Raw genomic sequence first — 13,802 nt, 5'->3', positions numbered from 1 at the left:
GTGGGTAAGGCATACATTTCCGGCTAGCAGACTCCACTCCCCCTCAGGGGTGTTATATACATGACATGCTCTCTCACTGAGATAGGGCCCCATCCTCCAGTGGGACTATCTTACAGCACTCTCATGAAATCGCCCATCCAAATGCAAACCAAGGTAGTCCCTGCTTAGCAAAGGGGACAATTCGTGCTCGCTACCACAGGACCAGCTCTCCCCCCAAGAGCTCCTTGAAAACCACTGGATGGCCTCTTAAGAGGTAGAGAGGCCATTGCTCAGCGGCAGAACATCTCCTTTGCGTGCAGAGCAGGGTGGAAAAGGAACCTCTTTCTGCCTGAGACCCCGGAGACCTGTTGCCGCTCAGAGGAACATGGAAACATAGGCAGCTGCCATATACTGAGTCAGACCATTGGTCCATCTGGCTCAGGATTGTCTACAAGGACTGGCAGTGGCTTCTCCAAGGTTGCAGGCAGGAATCTCTCTCAGCCCACCTGTCTTGGAGATGCTGCCAGGGAGGGAATTTGGGAACCTTCTGCTCTTCCCAGAGCAGCTGCTCCATCCCCTGAGGGGAATATCTTGCAGTGCTCACACTCCTAGTCTCCCCTTCATATGCAACCAGGGTGGACCTTCCTTAGCTAAGGGGACAAGTCATGCTTGCTACCATGCAAGTAGGCAGATGCTCTTCCCAGAGTGGCAGACGCTGCTCACATGTAGTCACTCATCCAAGAGCAAACGAGGGCAGATCCCGGAATAGCAAAGGGAACAATTCATGCTTGCTACAGCAAGAGCAGCTCTCCTCTGACCCCCAGAGAAGGGTCCAAGTCATGCTCTCCCACAGAGCTTTGGAGATGTTGCATTCCCTGCACACACACACCCCACCCAAAAGCAACAGATGCCTCCTGCATTTATGCCACTTCAGGCAGGGTCCATTCTGATCAGCACCAGGAAGGTGCAAGGAACCCAGTTCACCGTTTCAAATGCAGGGTTGGGACCAGGCTAGAGTAGTCCACCTTTGCTTCTACACACACAGTAGGCAGCTGCTTTGATAATAGGAACATAGGCAGCTGCCATATACTGAGTCAGACCCTTGGTCCATCTAGCTCAGTATTGTCTACACAGACTGGCAGCGGCTTCTCCAAGGTTGCAGGCAGGAATTTCTCTCAGCCTTATCTTGGAGATGCTGCCAGGAAGGGCACAAGGAACCTTCAGAGCGGCTCCATCCTCTGAGGGGAGCATCTTACAGTGCTCACACATCAAGGGAGGGAGGCTCAAAGCACCAAGAGCAGGAGCAGCGCCCCCCCCCGGGCCAGCTGCTACTGCTGGGAATTCCCTGGAGGGGAGTCGGGGAGATGTTGCTGACATGTGGGGAGCAAAGAAGGAGCCCAACGCCCCACATCCATCTGGGCACACCAAAGGGTTGGCCCACCCCAAGCACAGCATGCCCCACACGGGTCCCACACACTCTGCCGCCTGCGGCAGGCGACTGGGCTCAGGGTGCACCTCCCGACATGCAACAGGCGGTTTCTTCCCCCACAAAAACAGGCTTTCCCTGCCAGCACTCGGCCCTGAGCCACACAAACAGGAGTCAAGAAGTGGCTGGCCGGGAGGGCCTGAGAAGCCCCTCACGCTGGTGACTTTGCCTCCCCGCCTCTGGGAGGCCCAGGCTGGATTAGGCAGAGCACTCAGGAAGCCTCAGACGCCTCTGCACGGAGACATTCAGCACCACCACCAGCAGCACCCCAATTGCAACTACAACCACCCACCCCCCGCCCCCAGGACCCCCTCACCTTATTTCCTGGGGCAAGAGGATCTCCCAAGGGGCATGCTGCTCCTCTCTGGCTCCCAGGAGGTCCAGGCTGCCTTGTCTGCCACTCTGCAGGCCATGGGGCAGGAAGAAGAAGAGGAGGAGGAGGAGGAGGAGGAGGCACGGCGGCCGGTGGGGGCCCTTCCTGTGCCCGGCAGCACCTGCCCCTGTGCGTTCGCCCAACGCCCCAAGATTTCCGCACATGAGACCCAGCAAGCTCAAGCCTTCAGCCCTCCGGCTAGATTTCCAGAGGCAAAGCAGAGAGGGGGGGAAACCCAGCTCCCTTGGCCAGCTCTCCTCTTTCTATGCTTCCTCCCGGGAGAGGTGGCGTGGCTGGGCAGCCTGGACGGAGGAGTGCCCGGCACCCACCACCCCAGAGGGGTCCCTCCTCCTCATCACGGATGCAGGTCCCACCACACCTGCAGAAGCTGCGGCTGCCTGGTCTTTGTCCTCTCGCTAATACCGGATCGCCCGAGACAGCGGCTGACAGCCAGGCATTCTTACTCGCTCTGCCAGATTAAAACTGGCAGCAAGAAGGTGGCGCGTGCAGGGAGTAGATCTATGCACACCGGTGGGGGGGGAGGCGGGGGGGAGGAGTGGGTCCGCCACCTCTCCGCTAGAGGAAGAAAGGGGGCCTGGAGGGCTGGGGACAGAGAAGTAGGGGCTGCAACGTGCAGGGAAAACACCCCTGGGAATGCTTCCCCGACTCCTGTGCCATGCCGGGGCCATTCATATTATGTCCCATAAATGCTCCTGCATGTTGCTCTTGGCACCCTGGCAAAAGGCTGGGCATTGGGAAACTCAGTCAAGTGATGAGCCACGACCCCAGGGACACCTGGCTAGCTGGGGAGAAACTGGGCATGGTTAAGGGGGGGGGGGACTACCCAGATCCACTCACCTCCCTTGCTACCGGAGGGCAGCCCAGTTGGGGGAGGATTTTGGCTCAACTGGCTTATCTGGGCGATTTGCACCATCAAAATCCCCCCTCTTAAGCCTGTTGCTGACCCTCTTTTCCAGGCTCAGGACTCCCTCCCACCTTGGATTCCCAACTGCAACCGGGGATACACTTTTGATTTATTTTCGCTTGTGGTAAATTCTCACTTTCTTCTTCTCTTTAGGGAGCATCCCAGATGTAAAGGATAGAAACTAACCGGGGAGGAGGGGGGCTCTGATGCAACGCTTTAAAATACAGAAGAGGAATAGAGGAAGCTGCCTTATACAGAGTCAGAAGAACCTTGGTCCATCTAGTTCAGTATTGTCTATACTGACTGGCAGCAGCTTCTCCAAGGTTGCAGGCAGGACTCCTTCCCAGCCCTACCTGGAGATGCTGCCAGGGATTGAACCTGGGACCTTCTTCTGCTCTACCACTGACCTATGGCCCCACACCCAAAGAAGTTTTCCATCCAGACATTGATCACACCAAGATCTGCTTAGCTTCAGCAAGTTTCTGAAGCTTAGACCATGCTCTAGGACTCAGTGGAAATTGTGGCAGGCACAATTTGTCACATGGAGGGTGGAGAGAAGATGCAGCCACCAAAATTCTCCCCTCTGCAAATTGTTAAAGGCTCAGGAGTCTGCCTGCTCTCCCTTGCGCCTTCAGTTTCGTTCTTGCTGTTTCTCTCTCTTTAAAAAGATCTGCCCCCTCCCACAAACAGGGGAGGTCCCACTGATGCAGCCCCATTTGGGTGGGTTGTGGGTCCTGCTCTGTCAGTGCTTCAAGCCAAGGATGGGTCCTGACCCAGTGGCTTTTCAGCCAGCACTGCTTAGTCTTATTGGAACAACAGTTTCTCATCTTAAATTCTCCCCCCCCCCCCGCCCAAATCACTTCTCTCATTGTCACCTGGTTCAGAAGCTGAGAGATCAGGTCTGCTGCAGGGAACCGATCTCAAAGACAACCTTTTGCTCAAAGCATCAACTAGAGAACAGCACCATTTCAGGTTTTGTTTCTGTACAGCACCCAGATTGAACAAACAGGGGTAGCACTTAAGGAACCATATGAAACCCAAACACAAGAAGTGCTATTAAAAACAACACACTTAAGGAAATCTTTAATACTAAATGTACTGTAAAGGATAAACAGGTAAAGCTGATACTATCTATAAATGAATAAAATGTGCCAAGCTAGGCATAAGAACGATAAAAGATAGCAAAAACTGAAAGACACGTGCAGTGCTATAGATTCCACGTTTTGTTACACTTCATCAGTCATGAACAGAAGGCACCCAAAAGGTACTCTGTATGCAAATAAGCACCATAAGGCTTTTGATGTTGTAGATGTTGAACTCTGTAAAATAATAAATTGTATGTAAATCCAAGCCTTATTTACAATGTACAAAGAATTTGACACAGTTTAAGAAAGAGAGCCACTGAAATATTTCAAGGACTCTTGCGGTGCATTGGCCAAAATATTTAAAATAGTTTCCTTCCAACTCCACAGGCAGGATTCTGGCATGGAGGAGGCCCCTCCTCTGCCCTGCCCCAAGGGGTCTGCTCTGCCCAGTGGCTGGCCCTGGAGTTCTCCCTGCCTTCTACTATGCTCAAGACATTGAATAATCCATAAAATACAGCAACAACTAAAAATGCCTAAGCCATCACAGTGAGGAGAAGAGCTGGTCTTGCGGCTGCAAGCATGAATTGTCCCCTTTGCTAAGCAGGGTCTGCCCTGCTTTGCATTTGGGTGGGTGGTTATATGTGCCTGCTGTAAGATATTCCCCTTAGGGGATGGGGCCGTAGCTCAGAGGAAGAGCACCTGTACACATACAGAAGGTCCCAGGTTCAATCTCTGGTATCTCCAGGTAGGGCTGGGAGAGATTCCTGTCTGGGAGAACTGCTGCCAGTCAGTGTAGACAATACTGAGCTAAATGGACCAAGGGTCTGACTCAGTAAAAGGCAGCTTCCTATGTTCCTAACCTCAGCAAAAGGTTGGAGGGGCAATCGAACACAGCAGAACAAAGAGCCCACAACTGCCCCGCCAGCAAATCCCAGTTGGTTCTGTGGACTGGAGTGGCTGTACCACCAGCACCACCCCATCTCAGCCCCAGGCTCATTTCCTCTGCCCATGGCTAGACTCTCTCTCTCCCTTTGTTCCGATATAGAGATCCACCTCCATCACATAGCACCCTCATGGCTAGTGGTGATCCCCCTGCCATGAGGCCAATTCTCTATGGATGGCCCACTGGGGAGTCCAGAATGGCAAGCTTGGCCTCATGTGTCTTTGGAATGCTAGAATTTCTGCAGACCGGGCCAGCATCCTGAGCTCTCAGCTGGGGACACCAAGCCAGGAACATTTCTGGATGAATTGCTTGGCCGTGAGCAAGTGCCATTATAGGACACATCTGTTCAAGAAGGCTGCTGTTCTGGACCATGAGGGTTGGGCCTCTCCCCCAGCAAGTGGGGCAGCTGACCCCAATGGATGGATAGATCTTGGGGGGGGGGGAGGAGATCAGGAGCTCTCAGTAGGATGATGGATCGGGCCCCCACAATGCATTCCAGCTGGAGACCACCCTGTACAGAGATCCTGTGCTTCAGTTACTCTGGAGTAGAAAGCCAAACCATATTCTTACACTCCCTCCAAAAGGTTGTTGGTCCACCTTCGTGAAGTCTGAGAGCAGATTTAGTTTTGGCTCAACCAAAGCTTGACTCTGGGCCATCCCTTGGCTTGGACAGGGATATTTTTGGTGCCCCTTCCTGCCTTTTCTCCTGGGACAGGGATTTTCATTTACCATCAGGAAAACAGAGGTTAGGAACAGCTGACAGGCGCCAGAGGCAGAAGAGCCAGCCTGATGGAGCGGTGGTCTGATCTGGCCTGGCAGAGTCTCCGCACCACTGACATGACAGGGGAGCTTCATGTTCTGTATGTAGGACATCCCAGCTGTCATGTAGCATCTGGTTCCCATGCTGTGACAATTCCATGGAAACCATTCTGATGGTGAATGGGTGGAAAATCGGGGCTCGCAGGGAGGCCATAATGGCAGCTGCTCCACACATAACTCTGATCCTTGCCGATTAAATGAGGTGGGACAGACAGATGGGGGCTGCCCCCCTTCCCAGGCAGGGAGGGACAAATGTGATATTAAAAAAAGCTCACCCGGGCGGGGCCCTGATACCAAAGGGTCCCACTGGGGCTCTTATATTTTTGTAAGATATCTCCTCCTCCTCCTCCTCCTCCTCCTCCTCTGGGGTAGCTGCCGGCTTTCTTTCTCTCTCACTCACTGGCAGGCCTGTGTGGTTGCCTAGGCCTAGGGCACCAGATTTTTATGGGGGAGACCCATAAACATATCTATAGAATTCTCTTAAGGCATACCCATGGCTAATCCCGTGTGTGGCAGCTCTTGCGAGAGTTCGAGAGTTCGTGAGCAGAAGCATCGTGGGGATTGGGCAGTGGAAATTCCATATGCAGATAGGGAGGAGGCAGGCTGCCGCTGTGTGAATTAGATGAGGAAACAAGATGAACAAGATCTTTCAGGACTCAGGAACGGGGGGGGGGAGAGAGAGAGAGAGAGGAAGGAAGGAAGGGAGGGAGGGAGGGGGGAGAGAAAGATAGAGGGGAAGAGTGAGTAGAGGGGAGAGAGAGAGAGAGAGAAGACAGGGGAGGAGAGAAAGAAGGAAGGGTGAGGGACGGGCCGAGCCTGTCAGCGGCCTGAGGGGAACAAGCAGCCATGGCAGCGCCTACCGGCAGCAAGGAAGGGCCCAGTCAACCACTACTGCTGTTTAGGGCTACCAAGGCCATTGGCGGAGGGAGGCAGGCAGCCAAGGGATGGGCCTGGGCCTGTCAGCGGCCTGAGGGGAATGAGTGGCCATGGCGGTTGTGGCAGTGAGGAAGGGCCTGGTCAACCGCTGCAGCTGCTCCTGTGGGGAGGAGCAGGAGTGGGGCTCAGGTGAGGAGGTCTCTGGGGTTAGGGGACTGCTGCTTGGCCAATAGGCGCCAGCAACGCTGCAGCCGCAAGCAAGAGGGGTGAGAGAGATGGAAGCAACAGGATGGAAGAGGAGGAGAAGGAGCAGGAGTGCGGCTCAGGTGAGGGTGGGGAGAGCTCTGAGGTGAGGGGGGCTGTGGCCGGGGGTGAGGGGAGCACTCAAGGACTAGCGTGCAGATGCTCTGTGCAGGTTAAGCTAGTGTCAATTATTCTCTCTCTCTCCCTCTTGTATTGCACCCCTGGAGTATTACATGGAGCATTCCCAGACAGAAGGCTTTATTGTGGGTTTTCTGCAAGGCTTTACTGTGAGTTTGGAGTTGCCCTCCCCAAATGATGCAAAAAGTGGGGTTTTTTTTTACCCCAGATATAAATCAGGCCTCACTCTAATGCGCAATGAAAAACCCAAATTGTGTGTGAAGTGTTCCCTGATAGCTCGCAGGGACTTTGGGGTAAATTTGGCCGATATGTGAAAGCACACCGCCTCCATTCCAGAGGAGATGCAAACTAAAAGCCAGGTTTGAAAAACTTCATGGTGGTGGAAGAATGTAAGATGCAATATTGGTCCCTGCTCCCTACAGGGCATTCTGCACATGTTGCACCCCAAAGGACACAGCCCTCTTTGCTCCTTGCATCTCTGCCCTCAAGAAACAGACAGTCTCCTAGGTTGTACGCCTTCTCTGGGATAGGAACTGCCTGCCTCAGCGTTCATTTTCAAAAAGGAAATGAGACTGGGTTTCCAAATTCACAGCCGCATCTTTCCATCTCTAAAGTGTTAGAGCTATATTAATTCCCATAGTAGACTGGAAACTCTCTCCCAATGTATCCTCAAACCAGCACAGCCTAGTCATTCGCCGGTCATCCGTGGGGGCTGGTCATTAGACTGCTCTAATGAGCAGCCCACATGGCTTAAGTTAAAGCCGTTGTGTGTGTGTGTGTGTGTGGGTTCTTCACTTCTCAGCTGTGGGGAGACGCCAAAGTCAAACTTTGCCTGGGGTGCAAAACAAACCCGGCCCTGCTCACTAGGCAACCACATACCTGCCAAACAGATGCCGGACTGTCCCCTGCCCAATCCCTGTGCTCTCCCAAAGTGGCCTACAGTGCATGCAACACTAAGGAGAGACCTGCATAAATGCAGTTATTAAAACACTATTCTTGAATACATTCCAAGCCCTCCAAATGCCCAGGATGTGGTACTGTCGACACAAAACCGTCAAATCCATTCTCCTTCTCTGCTGAATCTGTACTGCTAGATAACTCAGGTCTAAAGTTTTGCAGGGAGGCAACACAAGAAGCTAAGCTAGGAAGTGCAAGTTGAGGTTCCAGGCAGGAATCTCTGTGCCACCACCGAGGCCCTGCAACTCTGTGCTGCCAGTGTTTCTTGCCAGTGGCGGGGGGCACCCCTCCCATTACTCTGAGCCCCACACCCCGCTAAGCATGGCCCTTAGTGACCACCTGCCAGCACTCAAACAGTCTGTAGCAGAGATGAGGTCCGATGCCCTAGCATCTTTGGCCAGCTGCCAGCACTGAGCCCCATCATGAACAGGTTGTCAGAAGGTGGATGAGAAACAGAGACAACAACTATAGAGCACGAATCACGCGGTTCCAGGAACAACAAGGCTGCCAAGCATGGAAGGGGAAGGTCTCAAGGTCCACAGGCAGAAAGCGCCAGGTGGAGAAGAACACCTACCCCCAGCCCGGCACACAGCCACACTCATTGCGTCGTGCCAACCAATGCCTGGCTAAAGCGTCAAGGAGCACCGGAGTAAAGTTACGGCCGCTCATCCATTATGCAGGCAACAGAACTCAGCAGATGCCACAGGAGGGCAAGAGGCAGAGAGGTCCCTCATTATGTGTGCTTTGAAATGGAGACAACTGGAAGCGGGCCCACTGCCTTCCTCAGAGGAAAGGCGGCCAGGTGGGCAGAGGGAGGACAGAACTGGAGCTAAGCACTGCCTGCCTGGGGAGTGGGCAGTTCATGTAGCCACAGCCGGGTCAGACTGGGCCTTCAGGAACAGGCAGTCTACTCTGCTCCCCAGGATATAAAAATAACATTAATTTATAGTATTTTACTCAGTACTTGCCCAGCATTCAGAACCTGAAACTCAGCCTTCATGTTTCATAAGAGAACACGTTTTTAATAGCCACCAAGCTGCTAGTCCTCAGGGCTCAGAAGATCAATCTGTGGGAAACTCCAGCGTGGATTTCAGTCTGCTCATTTTGGGTGGCTTTGAAGCCAAAGTTGGCAAATGACTGCCTCTTCACATCAGCTGAAGGCCAGAATGACCACTGAATGACTAGATGCAGGCTCCAGCCTGCATGACTAGATGGCCTCCAGCAAATGACTAGATGGCCTCCAGGAAAATTGTACACAGGAGATCGGCTTGTGCCTACTCTCGAAAGATCAAAAACCAGCCATATGGAGCGGGGGAGAGAGGGAGATGCCCAAATGTCTGTAGAAGAAGGAACCCCAGGGTGTTTGAGCGCACAAGGAGAGGGGAGACACCAGTGGGCATGTCTTCTCATGCTGATGCCCAGGCCAGGCAGCTCTGCCTGTGGGGCAGCAAACATGCATCTCCCCACAAGAGATGGCAGGGGTGGGAGGTGGGGGGGGGAGGCTGTCAAGCTTCACTGTAGCCATTCTAAGCACAGGTCCAAAAACCACCCTGAGCTTCCAGCACTATCCTGAGTCACTCACATGTCACTTTTTAGACCAGGGGACATCCAACAGATGCGGGGGGTGGAAGGAAGACTAGAGCGCCTCCCTGCCCCCTTGCGGACCCTCTTTTACCCACTCAAGCACAGAAGCCGATGAGAGCCAAGAGGTTGTTATCCCAGAAGAACGGATCAGAAAACCACCAACCTGTGTCCAAATTTCAGCCTCTTGGGAGGTCAGGAATGTTCCTGCACACAAAGGCTGTGTGAACAGAACGCCCTGGAAGAATCTCTGGCTACGCACTGGTGCTTTGCTCAATGTTTTTGGGATGAGCCAGGCCAACACGTGCCTGGTTCTGTAGAGTTCAAAGTCTCTCCTTGGTCCAGCAAGAGACACATGATTTGAAGCAGATCTCAGGGCCAAGAAGAGACATCACTTCTCCCCACGCAACAGACAGACATCTCCTGTCTGTACCTTTGCTTCCCCTGCCAAGGGCATCAGACAGCATCTTTGGAGCGAAAGATCCAGCAACTGACAGATTAAATGGGCCTCTTCCCCCTCTGGGCATCCCTTCCAAAATAGATTTCAGGTCCGTATCATCCTGCTAATGAGGGAAGTGCCCTGGGGGTAGATTTGCTCTGGGTAGCCGGCAAGCTCTTTGGCACATCTGCTCCACTGTGGTTTCTTATAACCTCATTACCCAGCTATTAAGGCCCTTCCACCTCCCCCGCCGCAGCTCATCTTGCTGCAGGAGACGGCGGATAATTCACTACCCACTTGAAGCCCCCATTAAATTAATTATTAAAACTAGCATTCCCATGCTGCCGAAACAGCAGCAGAAAGGACTCTTGGACCCAAGCCAGAAGCACAGGGATGGACAAATCCTGCCTCCTGGTCCCTCAGACCCACGCAGAACGGGCCAGAAGCAAAAGGCACCCGGGGAATTGCTCAGGGTGGAAAGAGGGCTGTCAGCTCAGTGGAAGAGCTCCTGTTTTGCACGCCAGAGGCTCCAGGCTCACTCCCTGGCAGCACCCCCAGGTACGGCTGGGAAAGACGCTTCTCTCTTTGAAACCTTGGCTCCGTGCAGGCATTACTGAGCAAGATGGGCCAACGGTCTGACTCTGCATAAAGCAGCTACGTACTTCACAAACTGTAGGAAGGTCCCTGCAGATGATTCACGTCAGTTAGCCTGGGGCACACCGTAGGCTAAGAGCAAAACCACCTCTTGGGCCTACAGTGTGTGGTGTAGTGCTTAGAGTGCTGGACTAGGACTGAGGAGACCCGAGTTCAAATCCCCATTCAGCCATGATACTAGCTGAGTGACTCTAGGCTATTCACCTCTCTCTCAGTCTAACCTACCTCACAGGCCTGATATGAGGATAAACATAATCTGCTCTGGGCTCTTGGAGAAAGAGTGGGATATCTATGTAGACTGAAAGAAGAACAAGACATAAATATAGTAAATAAATAAATTGGAGTGTGTGTGTGCGCACGCGCGTGCTTATGGAGGAGGAGTGGAATACAAGTGTAGTACATAAATCTAAATATATACGTTTTCACTTCCAACACTCGTCCCCCATCTCTCTTCTGTGATTACAATGTGTATAAACTTGTATTGAATGGCAGCTGTGAACTGGGCAAAATCACCAGAGGCTCCGAACAGGACAGGATGTGTCCAGGCCCAAAGTCCCCCCGAGTGGTTAACTCCCACCTCACCCCTTGCCTGGGATTGGGAAGCCCTCAGGTAGGAGTACTTGCAGCAGCTTTCTTCCTGGGGTGTGTGTGTGTGAGAGGGATAAGCAGCTTGACTATTCCAACTTTTGTCCTCGGGTAGGGTTGCCATGCCCCCCAGGAATTCTGGGTATCACCCGGATTTTAAGCATCTCACCTGGATTGCTTAACTCATCTGGATTCGCCCAGATTTCAGCTTTCAGCTTTCATTAAAAGAAAGAAAGAAAGAAAGAAAGAAAGAAAGAAAGAAAGAAAGAAAGAAAGAAAGAGCAAGGTAAGCTCTAGCCCTTGTAGAAGCGGAGTTATGGAGCAGGCACTATTCTGCTCAACTGCTGGACTTAATCCAAGTCCAGAGGAAGAGCACAGGAGGCCAGCTGGGAGGGTTTCACTTTTACAAGTACAGTAATTCCCTGAGGAATGTTGCCTTGTTTGTCATCAGTCGGGGATCTCTATCTGGAGGATAGACTCACTATCTGCCTACCAGGCTGTGCATTGTAATGTTTAAGGACTTTCTTGGCTTTACATTCAATACATGCCTACTTAGAAAGTAAGTACCGTTGGTTTCAATCCAATCTTCTCTCAGATAAGTGTACAGAATTGCAGCCTTAATTAAAAAGCTGTGCATTTTTTTTGTTATTCTATTGCTGCCGTTAATATGTCAAGGAAAATGATCATGCAAAGATATCTTCCCAATAACTATTGTTGATAGATATCAAGAGCAAATACAGGTCAACTGGAAAGTGCAGCCGCTAATCTGCATATGCAAATTTGCAAGACAATTTACATGATATGCAAAGTAGGCACCTGGATTTGGCAACTCTGTCCTCGAGTCAGTGGTAATTTTTAGGAGAAGTGCTTCTAGGAGCCCCAGCCCCCTTATCCCATGGTCTAGTTGTGGCAGCTCAGGGATGCACTCTGCTTGTGCTCAAGAAGTAACTCGTCTGTGGCAGCTCAGGGATGCACTCTGCTTGTGCTCAAGAAGTAACTCGTCTGTATTACTGCATATGCTCCAGGGCTGAGCCTTATAACTGGAACCGGCTGAGTGTGACTGTGGATCAAAGGGAATGCGGGGTGGGGTGTTCTCTCTTTTGAGGCAGAATCCTCCCCCGCCCCATTCCCCATTTAGAGAAACAAAAATGGAATTAAATTACACTGGCAGCCCAAGGCCCAAAGCGAGTGCGGAAGCTGCTGTCACTGTTGCCTAGCAACAGGAGGGAGGGGGCCTGGGATGCTCGGTTTAATGGGCTGATCCAGAGCACCTTCTTCCTACAGGTAAAGCACAGCAGAGGGTGAGGGGCAGCCTAGGGGAGAGAAATGAAGATACCTGCCCACTGAAAATGGGCAGCATGTGCACTGCTGGATAAGATATTAAGATATTTGAGATATCTTAATATTTGATTTTTGCTTTTGAACTTTGGTGCTGGAGAAGACTTTTGAGGATACCATGGACAGCCAGGAAAACAAACAATGGGTCATAGAACAAATCATCAATCCAGAATCTTCACTTGGGGCACAAATGAGCAGGCTCAAACTATCATACTTCGGACACATTATGCGAAGAGCCAGCTCCCTTGAGAAGTCCATAATGTTGGGAAAAGCTGAAGGAAAGAGAAGAAGAGGACAACCAGCAGCAAGGTGGATGGACTCGATGACGACAGCAATGAATACACCACTGAGAGACCTTAAAGGCCAAGCTGAAGACGGATCATCCTGCAGAGAATCTATCTATGTGGTCACAAGAGTCGACACTGACTTAATGGCACTTAATCAATCAATCACTGGCCAGTTTCTGCTGAGACACTTTCGTGCTTGTGCTGGCTACCAGGATTCTTATAAAACAAGTGCTGGACTAAGCAGACCGTGGCCTGTCCCAGCACCCGCCCCGCCCCTGCAAAATACAAAGAGACAACCCCCAGTCATCACTCCACTCAAAAAACGCTGATCTGATAGCACAGGCAAATTCAGTAATCAACTGTCATGAATAACCACTACTGTTGGCATAATATTCATCTGCAAACATACAATTGAAAGCCTGCCAAGTGAAAGGAAAATGTCTAAACAGAACCGATCTTTGAAGCAATAATTTGCAGAGCAAACATTTCCAAATTTATTCAAGCCAGAGAGAAGACGGAGAGCCACTGGGAAGGAGATTAAAGATGGCTTAACTGTCAAAGGATCCTAGTGCTTGTTTTCTCAGTCTGAAGCGTGTCAGTGATCGATAAATATGGAGACCAGGCAACATAAGAACATAAGAACAGCCCTGCTGGAAGTCGGCCCCTGCCCTGCCCCACAGCGAAGTGTCACTTTTCAATTTTTCATCTGAGAAACGTGAAAATGAAAAACGCAACAACACTGCAGGTAGCCACTTCGCCCCATTCAGGGGGAAAACAACCCCATCCAGTAGCCACAGCAGATCACTGCTGCCTTTTATGAGGACATGGTGTGGAGAAAGTGGATAGAAAGAAATTCTTCTTCTCCCACAACACTGTTTTCCCTGGTTTCCCACAAAACCAGGGGTCATCCCATGAAATTGATGGCCAGGAAATCTAGGACCAACAAACGGAAGTACTTTTTCACACAACGCATAATCCACTTGTGGAATTCTCTGCCACAAGATGTGGTGACAGCCAACAACCTGGACAGCTTTAAGAGGGGTTTGGATAACTTCATGGAGGAGAAGTCTATCAACAGCTACTAGTTGGAGGGC

At 51.6% G+C, this 13,802-nt stretch overlaps 1 protein-coding gene across 3 annotated transcripts in view; it reads right to left on the bottom strand.

Moving 5' to 3' along the window:
• The window catches only part of LINGO3 (leucine rich repeat and Ig domain containing 3), an 82,824-nt gene that overhangs the window by 13,039 nt on the left and 55,983 nt on the right, over positions 1-13,802 (bottom strand). The window contains exon 1 of one of the 3 annotated variants that reach the window (XM_053296927.1): positions 2,218-2,245. The exons of 1 other annotated variant lie outside the window; for it this stretch is intronic. The gene's annotated coding sequence lies outside the window, so the exon portion shown is untranslated. Of the gene's footprint in view, positions 1-1,781; positions 2,171-2,217; positions 2,246-13,802 lie in introns of those variants that run through there. One more of the 3 variants, XM_053296926.1, reaches the window with a different exon arrangement.

The sequence above is a fragment of the Hemicordylus capensis genome, chromosome 2 (assembly GCF_027244095.1).
Source record: "Hemicordylus capensis ecotype Gifberg chromosome 2, rHemCap1.1.pri, whole genome shotgun sequence".
Taxonomy (NCBI): Eukaryota; Metazoa; Chordata; class Lepidosauria; order Squamata; family Cordylidae; genus Hemicordylus; species Hemicordylus capensis.
The sequence above is the reverse complement of the archived record's forward strand: the minus strand, read 5'-3'. Positions and strand labels throughout refer to the sequence as shown.